Source organism: Toxorhynchites rutilus, chromosome 3, assembly GCF_029784135.1.
Source record: "Toxorhynchites rutilus septentrionalis strain SRP chromosome 3, ASM2978413v1, whole genome shotgun sequence".
Lineage (NCBI taxonomy): Eukaryota > Metazoa > Arthropoda > Insecta > Diptera > Culicidae > Toxorhynchites > Toxorhynchites rutilus.
The window spans coordinates 171,563,418-171,583,017 of record NC_073746.1 but is presented as its reverse complement, the minus strand read 5'-3'; the positions used below and the strand labels follow the sequence as shown (position 1 = coordinate 171,583,017).

General features: G+C 36.5%; 1 protein-coding gene across 5 annotated transcripts in view; it reads left to right on the top strand.

Moving 5' to 3' along the window:
* LOC129774736 (rho GTPase-activating protein conundrum) overlaps window positions 1–19,600 on the top strand; it is a 231,034-nt gene that overhangs the window by 51,797 nt on the left and 159,637 nt on the right. The gene's annotated exons all lie outside the window — the stretch shown is intronic.

Genomic DNA, 19,600 nt, shown 5'->3' with positions numbered 1-19,600 from the left:
CTCGATCGATGTGATGATGCACCATTTGATTGATTTTTCTTGGAAGGTTGATGTTTTCAGGTTTTTCCATTCGTTACCCAGAACGGGTACTAGGTGCGCTCCAAGATAAACAGGACTTATTTCAGAAGAGCTTCATCTTCCAAGTCGATCTTCCAGGTTCTGATTCTGTTTTAAATCTAGCTGATGTCTCTGTTTTTAGTTTTCACTTATTTCACTCACTTCGAGCATCTACTCGTTACGTACGTTACGTTACGCGATTTTTCTAAAGCATTTGATAGAATTTCTCACGTCAAACTATCGCGTAAACTGTGACTTAAATTTAAGTTAAGGCGTGAAGCTGCTTTTCTTATAGGTTGTATCTGAGCTCGTGTACTCACTATTCAGTTCAATCAATATTTTAACTAGAGAACCTCATGAATCTGCTATAGGTCGGCTTCCCATCAATTCAACGAAAATAATCAATGATGAAAAGAAGGATGTATCAACATACTCCCAATTTTTCAATCTTCGCGTGATTTTGCAATTTAACCTTGTCTAGAATGTCTAGAATGAAAAAAACCTATGCAGGCTCATGACACCTTAGAATCACTGCGAGTATGCACCATTTTAGCCAAAGTTGTTTTGACGTAAAACTACGTCTACGTCTACGTCTTTGATCACTTCACGAAATTTAAAATGAGGCATATGACGAATTTCATGCCAACTCGTATTAGGAGTTGGCAGCACCATATCAGATAGTAGTGAAACGTTGTGGGTGTAAAGACATGGGTCATTAAAGCAACTTTGCATACTTGAAATATTCGAAAGACAATTAGACTACTTTTTGGAAAAAGCCGAATTTTTTTTCTTAATTTTTTACAAAAAATTATAATTTAAAAACTATGATACCTACAAAAATCTTGTCAAAGGATGAAATGTAGGGGATTGTTGAAATTTTTCACAAAATATTACCAAAATATTTTTGAAAAAAACTTCGTTGACAAAAAAGTTATTTTAAAAATTACAATTCATTTTTCTTAAAAATGTATTTTTTTTAATTCCCAAAAATTTATAAATCAATAGTTCTTACAATTTCCAACAAGTTGTCCATACATCGGAAGATGGACACTTGTACCGAGAAAAAGTTTTTCGAGCAACAACTTTTTCATGTTTTCTTTGAAAAAAATACAGCTAACCCCTATTTTGTTTAAAGTCAAGGCAGCAATATAGTGAATTCGACAATGTTTTAGATCTTGTTAAAATATAAACTTTTGTCGAAGGCATCAACTTTTTATCTTTTATAGTTTTTTGGAATAGGTTTTAGGTTTTTATAGGTTTTGGTTTTATCGTCATTTTTGTATGAAGACACCTGAAAAAAAAATTTTTAGCTCGTAACATTTTTGTGTATAAATTCTCCCATTTGACATGTTCTTGCCATGTTTCTAAATAGAGAAAAGTTAGCAGAGCATGTAAATTGCGATAACTTGCGAATACATAAAAATGTTACGAATTAAACATTTATAGTATTTTTTCAAAGAAAAAAAATGAAAAAGTTGTTGGTCGAAAAACTTTTTTAATGTAAATGTGCCCATCGTCCGATGTATGGAAAACTTTCTGGAAATTTTGAGGACTATTTATATCTATTTCTTTCAGAATTTCAAAAGCATATGTTTTAAAGAAAAATGAATTTTAATTTTCTAAATTTTTTTTCAATTTTTTTCCAAAATATTCTTGGATAATTTTTAATGAAAACCAAAATGATTTCCTGCATTTCATTCTTTGACTAAAATTTTGTAGGTCTGAAATTTTTTTGTAGGTTTTTTTAAAAAAAAAATTTGAGTTTTTTCAATTTTTTTCGAAAAAAATTAATTTAAAAACTATAACATCTAAAAAAAATGGTCAGAGAATGAAATGTAGGAAATTAAGGTTTTCATTAAAAATAATCAAAGAATTTTTTAGAAAAAAAATTCATTGAAAAAAAAATATTTTGAAAATTAAAATTCATTTTTCTCAAAAACATATGCCTTCTGAAAAAATTAATATGAATAGCCCCTAAAATTTCCAACAGGTTTTTTATACATTTGACGATTTTTACATGGAAGAAGTTTTTCGAACAACAACTTTTTAATTTTTTTCTTTGAAAAAAATACTATTAATGTTTAATTCGTAACATTTTTATGTATGAATTATCGCAATTCACATGCTCTGCTAACTTTTATCTATTTAGAAACATGTCAAGAACATGTCAAACGTGAGAATTTACACACAAAAATGTTACGAGTAAAACATTTTTTTTCAAGAGTCTTCTCACAAAAATGACTTATATTCCAAAAACTATAACAGATAGAAAGTTGACGTCTACGACAAAAGTTCATATTTTAATAATAAGATAAGATCTAAAACTTCGTCGAATTCACTATATCGCTATCTTTACTTTAAACAAAATTAGGATTAGTTGTATTTTTTTCAAAGAAAATATAAAAAAGTTGTTGTTAGAAAAACTTTTTCCCTGTTAAAGTGCCCATCTTCCGATGTGTGGACGACTTGTTGGAAATTGTAAGGGCTATTCATATATATATTTTTGGGAATTTTAAGAAAATGCATTTTTGAGAAAAATGAATTTTTATTTTTATAAAAACTTTTTTTTCAGCGAAATTGTTTTCCAAAATATTGTAGGTATTTTTTCGTTAAAATTTCAACAATTTCCTACATTTCATCCTTTGACGTGAATTTTGTAGGTATCATAGTTTTTAAGTTATAAATTTTTGAAAAAAATTTAAGAAAAAAAAATGGCTTTTTCCAAAAAGTTGTCTCATTATTTTTCGAATATTTCAAGTATGCAAAAGGGCTTGAATGACCCATGCCTTTACACCCACAACGTTTCACTGCTATCTGAGAAGGTGCTGCCAAAGGCCAGTCGAGATGGCATGAAATTCGACGTGTAACGAAAATTAATTTATCCAAAATATTTTTGCTCAAACCACAAATCGTCGGAAAAGTAAAACAAGTAAACAATTCAACGAATAGAACATGTAAAGGAGGTGGGGGTAATACGGACATGTTAAGAGGAATTTCAATTCTATAATCATGTTTCCCATAACATGAATGCAGTTTCTTGTAATTCAATATACTGTCAATCGGCCAAATGTTTTTCAATGATCTTTTTCTGAGATGGAAACAGACCGAAAAGTAGAACATTTTTTCGATGCGGTTAATCTTCATATATAAAAAGAGTTTTTCCCAAGTACGTATAACTCATCATCACGGGAGAACGGCTGATCAGATCTACGTCGTCCATATTTTTGTGAATTTGTCTTAACCCAAATTAGAATAACAGAATACTTTGGAAAATATTTGAGATGATTAGAAAAAATCTAAAAAATTGACTATGCATATCTTATATAAGAATATTCAATAATTCAAAAGTTATGAGTTCATTTCCAGATAAAGGGGGAAAATTGATTTCTCGAACCACCCTAAATTAGAAATGAAATAAAACCAGTGTAATATTTTGCGATAAGGAACGAAACTACCACTTTTCACTAAAATCTGAGAACCACTATATCAGTTTGGCATGAAATGGTCATATAAGACATAACATAAGAAACACAGTTCGTCGGGGTCTTCGTAGCCACTTGGTTACGCGTTCGCTTACTAAGCGATCGATCGTGAGTTCAACCTCAGGGCCCTCAATTGACCATCTTTGTGTTGTTATAGAATCACTACGTCCACGCAACCATCATCAGCGATGGAAATGGATCCACGGTGGAACAAAGATCGATTCATCCATACAACTGCTCTGCTCTGCAAGAAACATCGGGCTGCTGTTCTATAAATAACCCAACAATGATCAATATCAACTGTCTCCGCTGTCCGGTCTGCTGAACAATGGAAGAACAGATAGAATACCCTTACGCGTAAATGGCTAAATACAGTGTAATTTACCATAATGTAATGGAACTGAAAAACATAACGCCTAAATGGCTACTACTTCTACTGTGTAATTTACAATTTATAGAAACATAAACATATGTACATGTACACGATAAAAACCCGGCTCTGTTACAGATAAAATGATAATGATCCTGATAAATAAAAAAATGGGATAAAAAAACACAGTTCGTCACAACTTCAAACTTTCACGCACAAAAATGGAAGAAAGAAGAATGGTTTTCTTTTTACAGAAATTTCCCGAAAACATGTGTGAAATTTCCATAATGTCGTTATAAATATTTATAAAACACGGCAACGTGGATCAATGTGTTGAAACTGCAATTGGAGGATGTCATTGAATGACACACTAGGTTTATAGTGTAATTTTTATCCAGTTTTCATTAAACGCTGTCGTTAGCGAGCGCTTTTTAACACTCAACGATATCCCCTAACACACCAACCGACTAACCCATCGCTTATCGGTCCTTATTTATAGCGCCTATCATCCACCCATAAAAGTCCGCAACTCATCGCCGAGAGAAAGCATGAATGAAAACGAAAGAAATTTTTACTACTCTCATATGAAGTGGGAAATCCATTCGTTCGTCGGTGAGAGGTACATCTTCAATCTCACCTTCCTTGAGCGTGTTGTCTGCACAATTTCATTCATGAGTTAAATACTGTTTTTTATTAGCAACAGCAACTCGCCCCAACCATAACGTGTTTCCACTTATTTTCTGAGAAGACCTAATCCTCCGCCTTCCAACCCTCACGGAGCAGCGAGTTAGAGCATCAATCGGCACTAACCACTAAACGGACTGGTTTTGGTTGGTCATCAATCGGTTATCCATGTTGGGAAATGCGTGTTGTCGGAAAACTACTCTTCCCAGACGTTGCGTGCGATCATGATTTGATTTGATGGGTAAACAGACGTAGAAAGTCATTTCAAAATTGTTTTTCTAAACCTGCGTGCGTACGGCTTATTACGAGCGATTGTTTAGTAGCAAAGGCAGAATGGGTTGAATGACACTCTGATTAATCTTGTTCCGCTTTGAGTGCAGCTGTGGTCCAAGGGATAAATCTTCCTTCGCCTTGATTCTGCTAACTTTTAATAACAGCAGATGAAACCGCGATGCGGTGCAACCGCATTCGGTTAAACTAGATTTGTAGTTTCATAAATCACGGCTGATCGGAGCTATGTGATCAGATTACCTGAAGCATTTGCCATCACGTGCGCGGGCTCACCGCGTGTTTACCGCCGCCTGATTATATTTTCTCTTTTATTTTCCTTGTAGATGGCACCAGTCTTAATCTTCCATCACAGCGCTGCATTGATAACAGGTTCGTTGAATTGGATATCGAGGATATCACTGTCTTACAGCTGAATTGCCGTAATATTATTTCTAAATTAGACACGGTTAAAATTTGTGAAACTAATTGCAATGTTTTTGCTCAGTTCGAAACATGGCTTTCTCTAAGAACGTTTCTTTCTTTCCTTAATATTCATCGTCGGTTGGTTTTGTTTCTATAGCTTCCGCCGGCGAATGTTAAAACATGTGAAATCATTAAAAACTCACGTTTGTCTCCTTTTCCTCAATGTCCTTATATCGCCATTCCCGATAGGAAATATGTCATTCTACTAACTTCGAGTCATCTGCAAGTGATTGGTTTCTCATCTCTAGAATTAACCAAAAATATAAGATAAAGCGCAAGATAACTGAATTCGGATCCGTTAAATCTAAGCAATAGATCCAAGTACAAGGTATTTACCCTGCTGGTTTCCTTTTCATCTCTCTCCCTCTCCTCTGTTTCCCATGCTTTCGCGATGATTCACACTTTCTATTGCGATGCATCATTACGACGACGGTGCTAAGGTGCAGCCGCGAAAACGGTTCTGTTTGTAGCTGCTCTTCCGTGTCTCCCCCTATTCCGGACGGTCGGAACCGCAATACGGAATCATGATGCATGTTTAATGAGCAAGCAATTACAGCATACCGACCATCTAATGAAAGAAGTCAGAGCTATTGCTTGTGTGGCTTTGGATTGAGCGAAATGCTTCAATCGCATGGAGGTGATATGTTTTAATTTGATAATTACTTTAAAATGCTAGATGACAAATGACGAACTTCTAACCCAAAAATTTCATATAAGAATATTTTTTGTGAAATTTGTATAACAGCTTAAGTATTAAGCGAGTGCGATTCTGTTTTTCATGGCAAAGAGTGGAACGATCAAAGAAACATACATGTAGTTGAGTTTAATTTTTATTGAACACTAGCTGACCCGGCAAACCTCGTCCCGCCAACAATTTGTTTTCTGTTATCAATACCTTCAAACATTCACGTTTTCTTACTAAGCGCAAATTCATGAGCACAATCGCAGAACTGTTCTTTGATTGATCTTCTAATCGACCCCGTTGAATTTACCTTTTACTAAAAAAATACTAGTACTTCTACCAAAGCTCATCATTATAATATCAAATTATTTTCAGACACAATTCTCGTTCAAGATTTTTCAACCACTTGCAAATAACATGTTTCTCCGTAACATGGAATAAATGTTTGACATAGAAAGTATGATAGAATAAAGACAGACCCCTTCCCTCTTCTCCCCTTAGAGAGGGGGGAGGAGTGTCTATTTGCCATAGAAACGTTTCGTGCCCCCTAAAATCTTCACATGCCAAATTTGGCTCCATTTGCTTGATTGGTTTTCGAGTTTTGCAGAAATTTGTTTTTCATTTGCATGACAGCCCACCCTAACAGAGGGGGGAGGAGTGTCGAAACCACAGAAGAAACATTGATTGCATCCTAAAACCTCCACATGCCAAATTTGGTTTCGTCGCTTGATTAGTTCTTGAATTATGCGGAAATGTATGTTTCATTTGTATGGCAGCCCCCCTCTCCTTCAGAGAGACGGGAGGAATGTCTATTCACTATAGAAACGTTTTGTGTCCCCTAAAACCTTCGCATGCCTAATTTGGTTTCATTTGCTTGCTAAATTCTCGAATAATGCAGAGATTTGTGTTTCATTTGTATGGCAGCCCCCTCTAGAGAGGGGAATGGAGTGTCTAACCACCGTAAAAACATTCATTGCAGTCTATAACCTCCACATGTCAAATTTCGTTTCATTTGCTTGATTAATTCTCAAATAATGCAGAAATTTGTGTTTCATTTGTATGGCAGCTCTCCCTTAGAGAGGGGGTTGGAGTGTCTAACCACCATAGAAACATTTATTACACCCTAAAACATTCACATGCCAAATTTCGTTCTATTTGCTTGATTAATTCCCGAGTTATACAGAAATTTGTGTTTCATTTGTATGGCAGCCTCCCCTTAGAGAGGGGGGGTGGAGTGTTCAACCATCATAGAAAGATTTATTAAACCCTAAAACTTCCACATGTCAAATCATATTCCATTTGCTTGATTAATTCTCGAGTTATGCAAAAAGTGTGTTTCATTTGTATGGTAGCCCCCCCTAAAGAGGGTGGTGGAGTGTCTAACCACCGTAAAAACATTTATTGCACCCTAAAACCTCCACATGCCAAATTTGGTTTCGTTTGCATGTTTAACTCTCGAGTAATGAAGAAATTTGTGTTTCATTTGTATGACAAACACCTCCCCCCCCCTTAGAGAGGGGGGAGGGGTCTGGAAATATCATAAGAACCTTCCCCGACCCCAAAAACCCCTACATACCAATTTTCATGTCGGTTCAGTAGTTTCCGAGTCCATAAGAATCAGACAGACAGAGAGAAATCCATTTATATATATATATATATATATATATATATATATATATATATATATATATATATATATATATATATATATATATATATATATATATATATATATATATATATATATATATATATATATATATATATAGATCATCTTATTTCGGAAAAAAAAGTTATAGGAGGTTGTGTCTTAAACCCCACCGCTTTGTTGACGTAGGACTACGCTGTTATTTTAGTCAAGTCGCTTGTTTATAACTTCGGATATTATTTCAGAATGCTGCGAAATTTATAAAATAACCGTTAACGGTTTGGTCGCCCTGAAATAGATTTTATCATAGAATCAGGTGACGATAATTTGATGATTCATTTTTGTCCTCACAGAGCAAACACAAGCTGAGTTTATGTCGCAATTGTTTTCATGTCGAACGCTATACCGATGGCCTATTTCGCAATTGACATACACTCGTTATTTCACATCTCATAACTATATCAATCTATCCTTGGCACCGCATGGAAACAATAACAATGGCAATATATGCAAGTATCAAACATCATGCTACATGTTATTTAGTATTGCTTCAGTGGAATCGCACCTCTAGACATCGTTCGCACAACGTAAACCAACCAGCATCAAGCAAGCGTTCAGTATATCATGTATACAGAGCCTTACATTGGTGGCTTGAAACGACTAAATATATAAACACTTCTTACCTTTTGTGCTATTCTCAAGAGAAACGCTTCTGTTAATATTACAGGCCTCAGAAAAAGTTGCATTATTTTCTCATGCTCGAGATGAGCACAGCTGGCATCCTTAGCGGAAAATGTTTTGCTACTCGCAAGCAGTAGCGTAGTGTGCGGGCGGCAAACCCGGCATTTGCCAAAATTCAAAAATTTTCAAATTCATAGTTCCCGGTATTATATGTCATCTTTCAATTGAGTAAAATACACATCCATCATGATTAATTGTTTTGTCCGTACATGAAACCAATAACCTCTCCTTAATTTTCGCAAAATGGGCGCCCCTCCATGCTATGTGTTGTTTTATAGTTTTTGCTTAAAGGCAGGCCCCTTTCTGGAGGGTCGAAAAATAATGAATTTTCGTGATTTTTTTCCGGAATAAAGTGAAATATTCGGGTATTTTGGTTATTGTTGAATGTACGAATAATGATCATTACGCTGTTGACAGCTGGATGCGTAGATGCTGTGTGAAAATCGGTACCTTGGTATCTGTTCTGAAGCAACGGGGTGTCGCAGAACGAATTCCAATAAATATTTCGAAACATTAAGGACAGTACCTTAATACCTAAGGGTTTTTCCGAAAAAATCAGAAACAATATCAAAATTGTTGCCATTTTTTGTTAAAAATAAGTTATTTTTCATGAAAAATCGGTGTTTGAAAGCTCATAAAAAACTTTAAAAAATGAAATATCAGAAAATGGCTATGTAACGCTTCAGATAATCCATTTCTACATGCTGAAAGCAAATTTGAGTTAAATCGATCGATTAAATCCTGATGCATCGATACACCAAGCTAAAAAAACATGGTTTCCGGAGAAAAACGCGTTTAAAAAATCGTACAGCAACACTATATCCTTTGAGGTGACCTCATCTTTTTGACTTATATCTTTCCAACGAAATCAAATATCGAAAAATCATTTCAGTACAACATTTCTGAGGGCATAAACTTCCAAAAAATGCAAAAAAAAGCGTTTTTTGCGACCTTCCAAACCGGGTTCCCTGTGAATACATTTGGAACAGCGTGGAGAAGCTATAGCGTAGGAGTGGGCAAAGTGTAGATCGCGGGCGACTAATCGTGTAGCCTGATATTTACACGTAACAAAAATCCGTCATGCACAAAAGGAGATCGAATTCGAAGTAAAAAACAGTCACAATTGCATCATTTGAAGTAAATGATATTTTATCAAAGCATAAGAAGTCTTTGAAGGCGGTGAAAGGTGTTTTATTGCATCAGGAGAATTATTATTTGATAATTTTAACAATGAATCTGAAATAATTGCTTTGATTAAAAAAAGTCGCTAGCAAGAAACACAGTTATACGTGGAACAGAAGCTCAAAGTTAAAATTAGAAAGTATTGATGATTTCCGGTTGCATTCTTACAACTCGACGAATCAACTGATACCACATAGTTATCTGTATCCAAAAGAATGTGTTTGCAGAATATGTCAATAATGTATTTTGTATTTGTATGTATTTTTGTAATGTATCAACAAACGACATATACAACTCGTTCAAGTAAAGCATGATTTCCAATACAAAAATTGGTATCGATTACGACTTATGAAGCTCTGTTGGAAGTCATAATGGATTTACGAATCATTGCAAAATTGATTATATCCATCAGCAAATACTGTGCGCAAAAATATAGAAATCCGATGTTGTGAGAAATTTGGCACTATAGTTAGTGAACACGTTTTGCCCCGAATTTTTCTTCTTGAGCTCTTCATTTAGTCCGCATCAAGAGCGTTTACATAATATCAGTGTCGGTCGCAGCTCCCAAAGATACTTATCGTATAAATAGAAAATAGTTAGAAATTCGACTAGAAAGTAGTCACATTTTGTAAAACATCCGAAAACAAAACGTATATACACAGCCATTCCATGCTTATCCGATATAGTGGTTCTCAGATTTTCGCGAAAATTGGTAGTTTTGTTCCTTATCGCAAAACATTAGATCCGTATTTTTTTATTTCTTTCATTAGGGTGACCATTTCCATTTTAAGGTTGTCCGAGAAACTCTTTTTTCCCAAAAATGACTTTTTTTTTTAATTAAAGCCAATTAGCTGGTCTTTTTTGGAAAAATACTATAACTGCAGAAAATTTGAATTCTGCTTTCGTTATTATTGATTGTATTTGTTCTTATTGATTTCATAGCCTATATATTTTTAAAACCAAGAGAGATGAAGCTCTTGATTTCAAAAGTATTTAAATTTCCAAAATATATTTACTGTACTTATTGGAATTAACTTTGCGAGGAAAAGTGTTGTTGATAACTTTTTTCGGATATACTCATACCCGAATAAAATATTTTTTACTCTGAGTACAATCAAAACAAAACATCGCTCTTTTTTGATAGATTACTATTTGGCAGCCTGTTTGCAAATAAAATTTGAGTGCATTTGAACAAAAATTATTAAAAACATGTCGAAAATATACAACCTAATGGTTCCAGCGCTTTATCAGATACAAAACAAACATTCACAATAAAATGTGTTTAAAATAAAGTTGTTCACAATAAAAATAAAAAAACATAAAAAATAAAAGAGACTATTGTTGTTATAACTAACTACTTTTTGATAAGAAATAATTATTCTCACTTTAACAATTTTACAATCAAACTACTACTTATTAACGGTGACTTATCGTATTGGATTGGTGAGAAGTTTGGCCACTCCTGCTATAACGAATATTGCTTTTTTCATTTATAACGAGAGACTGACTAACATATACGAGAATGGATAAATTGGATCAGGATCATGGATCAGATGCTGAAACAGAGGAACTTGTATCAGAGGTGGAAGTGTTTAAGACGCAAATTAAGAACCTGAACTCTTCGATGCCTTTAGGCATCTTGAACTTTATTCTCAGATATTCTCTCAATGAATTTTTCCCCTAAAATCGAGACGGCGCTACGAATTTTACTGACTCTTCCAGTCGTGCGAACGCAGTTTCAGCAAGCCTAAATTAATTGAAAATTATCTGCGTTCGAAAATAAGCCAAGGCCGACTCAATGGCTTGGCAATTCATTCGAACGAGAAAGAATCGCTTAGATTTTGATTTTAATGCCATTTTGGACCATTTTGCGCAAAGCAAAGATTTGGCTACAGAATAAGCGAAGCTGCCTTCTAAATACAAATAGTCTGCTCAAAGTAAACATTGGTATATGTGAGTAGTTTTCCTCATATTTATTCAAAATATCACAATCTCAAAACTAGCGAAAAAATCGAGAAAGTGGTACTTTTTGGGGCGCTATTTTCATCGTTTGGCGGGGCGCTGTCTACCCTCACTACGCCGATGCTGGCAAGTGAAACCAAATTCCATACAAAATACCAGAATTACATTTATTTTCTTGGTGACTAGATAAACGAAATAGACTCTTTCTGTTAATTTTAATTGCCTCGAAAATAGTTGCATTGCTTCAGATGTCATCGTTTTGAGGGCAGTTTTGTGAATGCCACACGAACCCGAATAATTCATAACATTCCAGCACGGCACTACCGATGGTCTTGCTTGATATTCCTCAAATAATTATGTGGCGCACATCCTTAACGCCTGCTTCGCCATAGCGCCAGTTCAATGCATTTCTGCAATGTCAAATGTATCAACGAAGCGCTTATGATGACGGAAAATATGCGATGTTAACTGATTCTAACATTTAACAAAACTGAATATTTGCCTAAGCAGAGATCCATTAGTCATATCCTAGCGCAAATAATCCCCTTCCGCTATCTCCCCTTGCTGCTTCCGCTATCTCACGGCTGCATAATTTGCACTACCAAACAATCGTCTATAATAGCATCAAAAAAGTAGAATCAACGCACGTGAAAGCATATAAAAATGGGTTTTAGTACAGCAAAGATGTGCTATTGTAACGTGCGGGTTATGAAGCCTGCCTGATGATTCCCCGCACAATTGTGTAGCTCAGAACCTTAATGCAATGGCGTCAGTTTAATGCAATGATTACAATCCCAGACACATCAGCGAGCGAGTAATTTGGACGCATCCACAACTCAAGCCGAAACGAAGACTTGCCATGACGCAAAACAAGGAAGAACAACGTGTCAGCTTGTTTTGAACTGCTAAAACAGAACGGGTTTGTAGTGTTTGTTGAGGAAATGCGGCTAACGTTTCTCCAGGTATTCCTTGACGTATATGTCTAGGTCGATGGTGGCGATGAAAATGGCTTTTTCAGCCGCAGTTACCAAACCAGATATTTTGGCGAACTTCGATATTTTCGTGGTCTTGAAAAAGGTCGGCCACTTTCCCCTTACAATCGTCGTGTGAAACTTCTATCCCTTATATCCTATCTATACGGTTGGTATGAAGGAGCGCTGTGCTTTGCTTAGAACGAGCGAAGACAAAACGGGCGCTACAATTTTATAAGTGTTTTAGAAAATGTGGGGCGCATCATACAAGTGAGAAGCGATTTGAGGTGTCTGAATTCGGCGCTGTGTTCATTCGGCGCTCTCGTGTTTAAGAATTTGACACACTTCGTACCGAGAGATGTATTTGTTATGAACTCGCGCTGATGAAAATTATACTGGTTTTCAAGCGTTACTCCACTTTCTTGGACGCCATTTTGAGAACCGAAGAGCAAACGTTATAATCAAAACAGAGGAATCAATCTACACTCAAATACCTGCAAAATACTATAGTTTTATTGTTGTAATGTAAAGAGAGATCTTTCTTGAATCATTGTACTGCCAATCGTCATTCAATCAAGTTGCTTCAAACAATATTTGAATTGTTTTGTATCGAAATAATCAGTAGTTTGTTGTAAAAAATGTTAACTGTAATGTAGTTTCTTATTGAATTCAAATTCAAATACAGTGCGGATTGTTATTACACTTAATTGGTTCTTCGACCCAGATCTGTCGATAGGTAAATCATTCAAAATGTACGATCAACTAAGGAACAGAATTCTGACAAATGAATTCTTGTTATTCGAATTTGAATTGTGTACCTCTACTGCACAACTCAGCGAGTATCTTACGGGCCAGTCGAAGTAGTTAGATGATTTTTTGATCGGTTTGAATAAATATGGACATTACCACCACCCTCCCCATCCTATTTTACGGTTTCAAGTATGAAAAGTTGCTTAGCATAACTAAAATCTAAAAAACAAAAGTTTTTGTTTGTTTCTTGCAAAAAAAAAAGGTTTTTTGTCATAATTATTGATTGTATTTGTTTTTTATAGTTTTCATGGCCTCGGGACCAAGGGCGCTATTTTTTTTTATATTTTTTCTTGAAAGCTGAGGTTTTTTTCCAAACATATCTAAAAATCAGAGAGGCGTTGTTTTTTGTTCTTGAGTTTTGATTTTCCAAAATTAACTCGAAAAATAATTTTTTACCCATTTTTTTCTACCACAACAATTTGTAACTTTTGAACTACTGAACTGATTCAGATGATCGACATATAAAATTGAAGCCAATGAGCTTTTTTTGTTTAGAAAAATATTACACTTGGGAAAAAATAGAATTTTGTTTTCGTAATTATTGGTTGTAATTGTTTTTCATAGTGGTTTCGGGACCAAGGGCACCATATTTTTTATATTTTTTTTTTGAGTTTGTTTTCACATAACATATCCGAATTTCAGAGAGAACGGGGTTTAAAAAAAAAGGTTGATGCCAAATGTCCTAAAAATGCATTACTCGTCGATATTTACTGTTATCTCGAAAAAAAATTGTTTTTTGGCACTTGGTCGTTTTTTCGTCTGAGAAGTCGATTTTTGACAAAGAAATTTTTTTTGAGAAAACTGCAAATCTCTACGTGTCACGCAATTGTAAGACATTTGGCATCAAAATTTTTTTTTTAAAACCCCGATTTCCGGTGAAAAAACTCAAATGTTAACGTCTATAACACTAATAAATGAAGTTCGAATGGGTCAATATTTTGCATAGCGTATATTATCGTGTAAATAAACATTTCGCAACAAGCTCCGAATGAAAAATCGGGATAGCTATTTTTATTGGCACTTTAAACCATTTGTTTCGTCTCTAAATTTCACCCTAGAAAAAATATTTTGCTTTCTTCTGTTTGTTCCATTCAGTTGTGAGTTACAATGGAGGTCAACAAAGAGAAAAATCGGGACATTTTACACTTTTTCTTTTATAAATGCGAAAATGCAAGCCAGGTCGCTGAAATTGTGAATGGTGTTTATGGTGCCGATACTACAACCGTAGAATACGTGCAATTTAGTACATTTTTTAAACTTTGTTATTCTTTCCATATTTTTTTATTTTTTTCAAAAAATGTTCTTTTAGTGCGATAATCTAAATTAAGATCTCTACTGTCAATAAAAGGACCGTTTGACGCTAGCGATTGACCAGAATCGTCCAGAATTGGCCAACAGAAGAGGTGTTGTGTTCCATCAGGACAACGCAAGGCCACACAATTCCGAGAGTTTGATTGGGATGTTTTGATGCATCCACCATGTAGTCCGGCATGTGGCAGCAAGCGATTACTATTACTATTGCTAGAGGTTTTTGCCAATAAGGGACAAGACCTCTATGAGACATTATGAAGCTACCTTTAGAATAGCATCAAATTTTACAACAAAATGGAGCATATTTGACCCAAATCGGACAATCCAAAGCATATTAAAAATAGTTTTGAATTCCACCCAAAATAATTGATTACTTTTTTCCCTACCTAATATTACATACGTGTTTATATAGATTTATGTATTAGAGTTCTGTATAGTGTATGTATAAAGGATAAGAGAACATATCACTAGTTGCTTTTAAAAGAGTTCTCTCTCGTTCTCTCTTACCTTCTCAGGTTTCCCAAAATTAACTCTTGGCCGACACGATTGAATTTCGATAAAAAATTCGTGCGATAAATAATAGAAAATAAAGTCAATCCAATTAAACTTAATGGATTTCCTTCGCAGGATACCTAAAGATAATCTCTGCCGCGTGTTGTGACACATGAGATTTTCGGATTTCAGTTTCATTGAGTGATAGCGTATACATAATCACATCACTTACCTCAGTGAATCTTGAATCTTATCTCCCCCCACTGACAACTATCCCTTACTAGATAATCGCTCAGGAACCACGCTATGGAGGCGACCCCTCTGGCCTTCGGGCGGAGGATACCATACTAACATTCATTCCCTTCCCCTGGTGACTGTAAGGACGTGGCCGGCGTCGTTATTGACCATTCAAAAGCTCGAATCACCGAAAATTGCACAACGAGAATGGTTTGCTAGTCCCAAGCGTTATTCTGTGTGTTCTTTGCGCAATTTGGTTGGTTCAGGTCAACCACGAAGAGCAATCTAATTGTACAGTCCAAGTCAAACTCAAGCTCAATCAGTCAGCAAAATTCTCGGCTTTGGGATGAACAAATATACCTCCAGCAATAGAATAAGGAGCATAATATGACGTAATCTGTAGAGTATTTTCATTTGAGTCGAAACAAAAAGTAAAAAATTATTGGAAAACGACTGCATCATCCATTTTTCGCTATCTTTGATACAACTTTTTTTATTTAAAATAAATAAATAATTTTCCTATCTATCTTCCGCTTGTTTGGTTGGCTTTTATTACAACTGAAGTAACGATGATATTAGTGTTCAACCATTGTAGTGTTCAGCAGTTAGATAATTGTATTAATGATGGAACATCTGTTAAACGCGAAAGTTCTCTCTCCAAAACGCTACCAACCTTGTCTGTCTTCATGGCTGCAGTCCGGCTTTCTCACATGACCTTTGGGACGAGACCCGATGACTCGTTTTGGGCTTGCATTTGCTTTGACTCGCTTCTATCCTCCTTGGCGGCTTTTCGCGACCAATGACATGCTGACTCGTCGCGTTTACAGCAACCCTGCGCCAAGGCACACACACAGACCTCAGCAAAACTCGAAAAACCGTTTGGTTCAATTCGTTCGTTCAGTGCGAGATCTGACGGCAACACTCAGCAGGCTCTCGTTGGAGGCAGGTTGAACCGGTCAGCTGCAAAAAGCCTCGTTATGGAAGTCGTCACCGCAGTGCCAAAGTTCCATCCAGTCAACAACAACAACGGCCACCATCATCGACGACGACATCGGCGACGCATTCGCGCATACACACGGCGGTCGGTCAGCAGGTTTCGTTCGCTGGCGGCGAGGTTCCGCAATATCAGCAGAGCAACAGCAGCAAGGTAGCCGCCGACGTAAGCGAAAGTGGCTTCCAAAAGAAAAGTGAGAGTGGTGCTAGCGACTGCTGGCTGCACCATACGAGGTTGAGCCGTGCTTAAATTAAGCAATTTTCAACGGAATGTAACTCTGAACGTCGTCCCACCAGCAGCGACAGCAGCGAGTTCAGAGGGTTTTGGGTACCTGCGATCAACCACAAATTGTACAAACTCGTTACTACCATTGCGAACGGTGCATGTTGCTGGAATTATTTAATGTGCAAAATTCACGGTTCCCTTCGGGGGGAAATACCGAACGGTAGCTTTGCCCCCAATAACTTTATTTTTTCCGGATCTTTATTGGGCACAGCATCAGCTGTTTGAAAATAAAACGGAAGATGTGTAGGCATATGTAACGAACGGATTATTAGATGAGTTAGAATCGGTGCTCACACACTGGATGCTTTCCAAACATTTTTGGTGCTATGTTTGATTTGTCATATTCGCTAACGATCTGAGATAATTTTGGTTGTACCAAATTGACGGATGTTACGTGAATTGAAAACAGACCCGCTTTGTTATCATTATGCGATCGTTCAAGATCAGTGGTTTCATTCGGACTTGACTTTGTTGTGCTTTATGTAATTTGATTTTTTGTGTCATTATTTCATGTTTAGGTCATCGATCTGGTTAGGAGTTTTTTAAAAGAATATACCGGTACTAGGTGTACCGGTAAGTTTCTTCGGTTTTACAACAGATGGCGTAACTTGATTATTATTCCAGTGAATCAAATTTTCATACATTCGTTGGAAAGCTACTGTTATTGCGCGTCTTTTTCAGTATATGTCAAAAAGTTGAAGCGTAAACAACATAGTTTTCCGCCACTTCGAATATGTCGAATTTCGTACCAACGAGAGTGTTTTTGCGGGGAGTGTTACTTCATTACTTCAATATGAAGAAAAAAGCTGCGGAAAGTCATCCCATTTTGGTGAAAGTTTATGGTGACCATGCTCCAACTGAGCGAACGTGTCAGACGTGGTCTGCACGGTTTGAAAGTGGTAATTTTGACTTGGAAGACAAAGAACGTTCCGGGCCGCCAAAAAAGTTTGAAGATGAAGAATTGGTGGCTTTACTCGATCAAGATCCGTCACAAACGCAAGAAGAACTTGCAGATATACTTGGAGAAGCTCAGCGAACCATATCCAGTCGTTTAAAAGCAATGGGAATGATCCGAAAGTGAAGAATTGGTGGCTTTACTCGATCAAGATCCGTCACAAACGCAACAAGAACTTGCAGATATACTTGGAGAAGCTCAGCAAACCATATCCAGTCGTTTAAAAGCAATGGGAATGATCCGAAAGATAGCCATTGGGTGCCGTATGAATTGAAGCCACGAGACGTCGAATGCCGTTTATTCACATGCGAACAACTGCTCCAACGGCATAAAACTAAGGTTTTTTTTGCAATGAAAAGTAGGTCCATTGCGATAATCCTAAACATCGGGCAATACTTCTCCAATTTTGATGAAACCAAAAATCGGATCGATTCGTGGTTAGCCGACAAACCGGCCGATTATTTCCACAACGTTACGTTACGTCAATTATTCTCCCATGCAATTCTAAAAGTAACATTCACATACACTGTCAACGTAACGACCCGTCAGCGACCGTTCAACGAATACCTCCGGCAGGATTTGTAGAAAAGAATAATTGACGGAGAGGGGTGGTTCGTTGGGTTTTGACGTAGGACTACGTCTTTAATTTCTGGGGTGCTTGAATGAAATTGCTTTCAAAACAGACATTTGAAATCACAACAATCGGTATATAAGCGAGTACCATTCGGAAATCCACTCAACTATGATTGCGCAACGATTGAGGTACGATCGCTGGAATGAATGTATGTTTCCCTAACACAGACTTTAAAACCATAGAGCCAGGGGAAAATGGCATTGCAAAATAAGTGCAAACTATGGGTACATTTGAACTCGCTTGCATTTTTTACACTCCGTAATTCGTTTTGCCAACACGGTCCACAAAAGCGGGTACAAATGCAACGCTTTGGCTCGATTATTCAAGACTGCATTGGAAGATATCTCTTAATGTCGCCAGCTCACTGAACTTCTACGCATACCGTTTGATGATTAGGCAGAATGTTGATAACTATTTGCAGCGATAACTACTACTTTAATGCATGAATTGACTTAAATTGGGATTTGCTTGCAATTGAATTCGTAAATAGTTTCATTTATTCACTAGTTTAATCAATAATTTCATCAATACACACAAAAGATAGCTCTGCGCAGCGGCGATATCGTACCCAATGAGGGATTATTGCTAATTCAAGAAATACAATTGATTACTAAGCCGACGGCAGTCCTACGTCGACCTTGCGGTTATATCATAGGTATAACCCATCCATAGTTTTTGCCTGGGCTTTGTGTCTCTGCTTCTGTTTCGATTTTGGTTGCATTTTTTTTATTTACATATCTCTTAGTTCCGAATTTCGGAATCAAAATCATTCGCGATTTTCTGAGAAAAACAGTTTATATGTTACAGGGTTTTCCATTTCGGGCTTCCGAAAACAGCCCTGCGCTGACAACCGTTTGACATAGCTGTCAACCAAAGCGTCATATCGTTAGTTGAATGTCTGCCATTTTACAATATGGATCATTTTAGCATCGCACAACGTGTTTTTTGTTAAATTATACTATAAAAATGATGAAAAACCGGCAAATGTTTTTCGAGCATTACGGACGGATTTTGGTCGTCATGGACGGCCTACAGAGCACACAATCGCTAATGTAGTGCGCAAATTCGAACAAACTGGATCCGTATCGGATATTGTGAAACCTATGCATCATCGTAATGTGCGTTCTGCCGAAAATATTGCTGCTGTTGCTGCCAGTGTGGAGGATGACCCGAATGTTTCGATTCCACGGCGTGCTCAGCAATTGGGCTTGTCAAACACATCATTGTGGCGAATTTTGCATTTGGACTTGCACCTACATCCATATAAAGTCCAACTGGTACAAAAATTAGAGCGTGGTGACCATGGAATGCGTCGGGCATACGTCGATTGGGTGAACGAACAACAGCAGC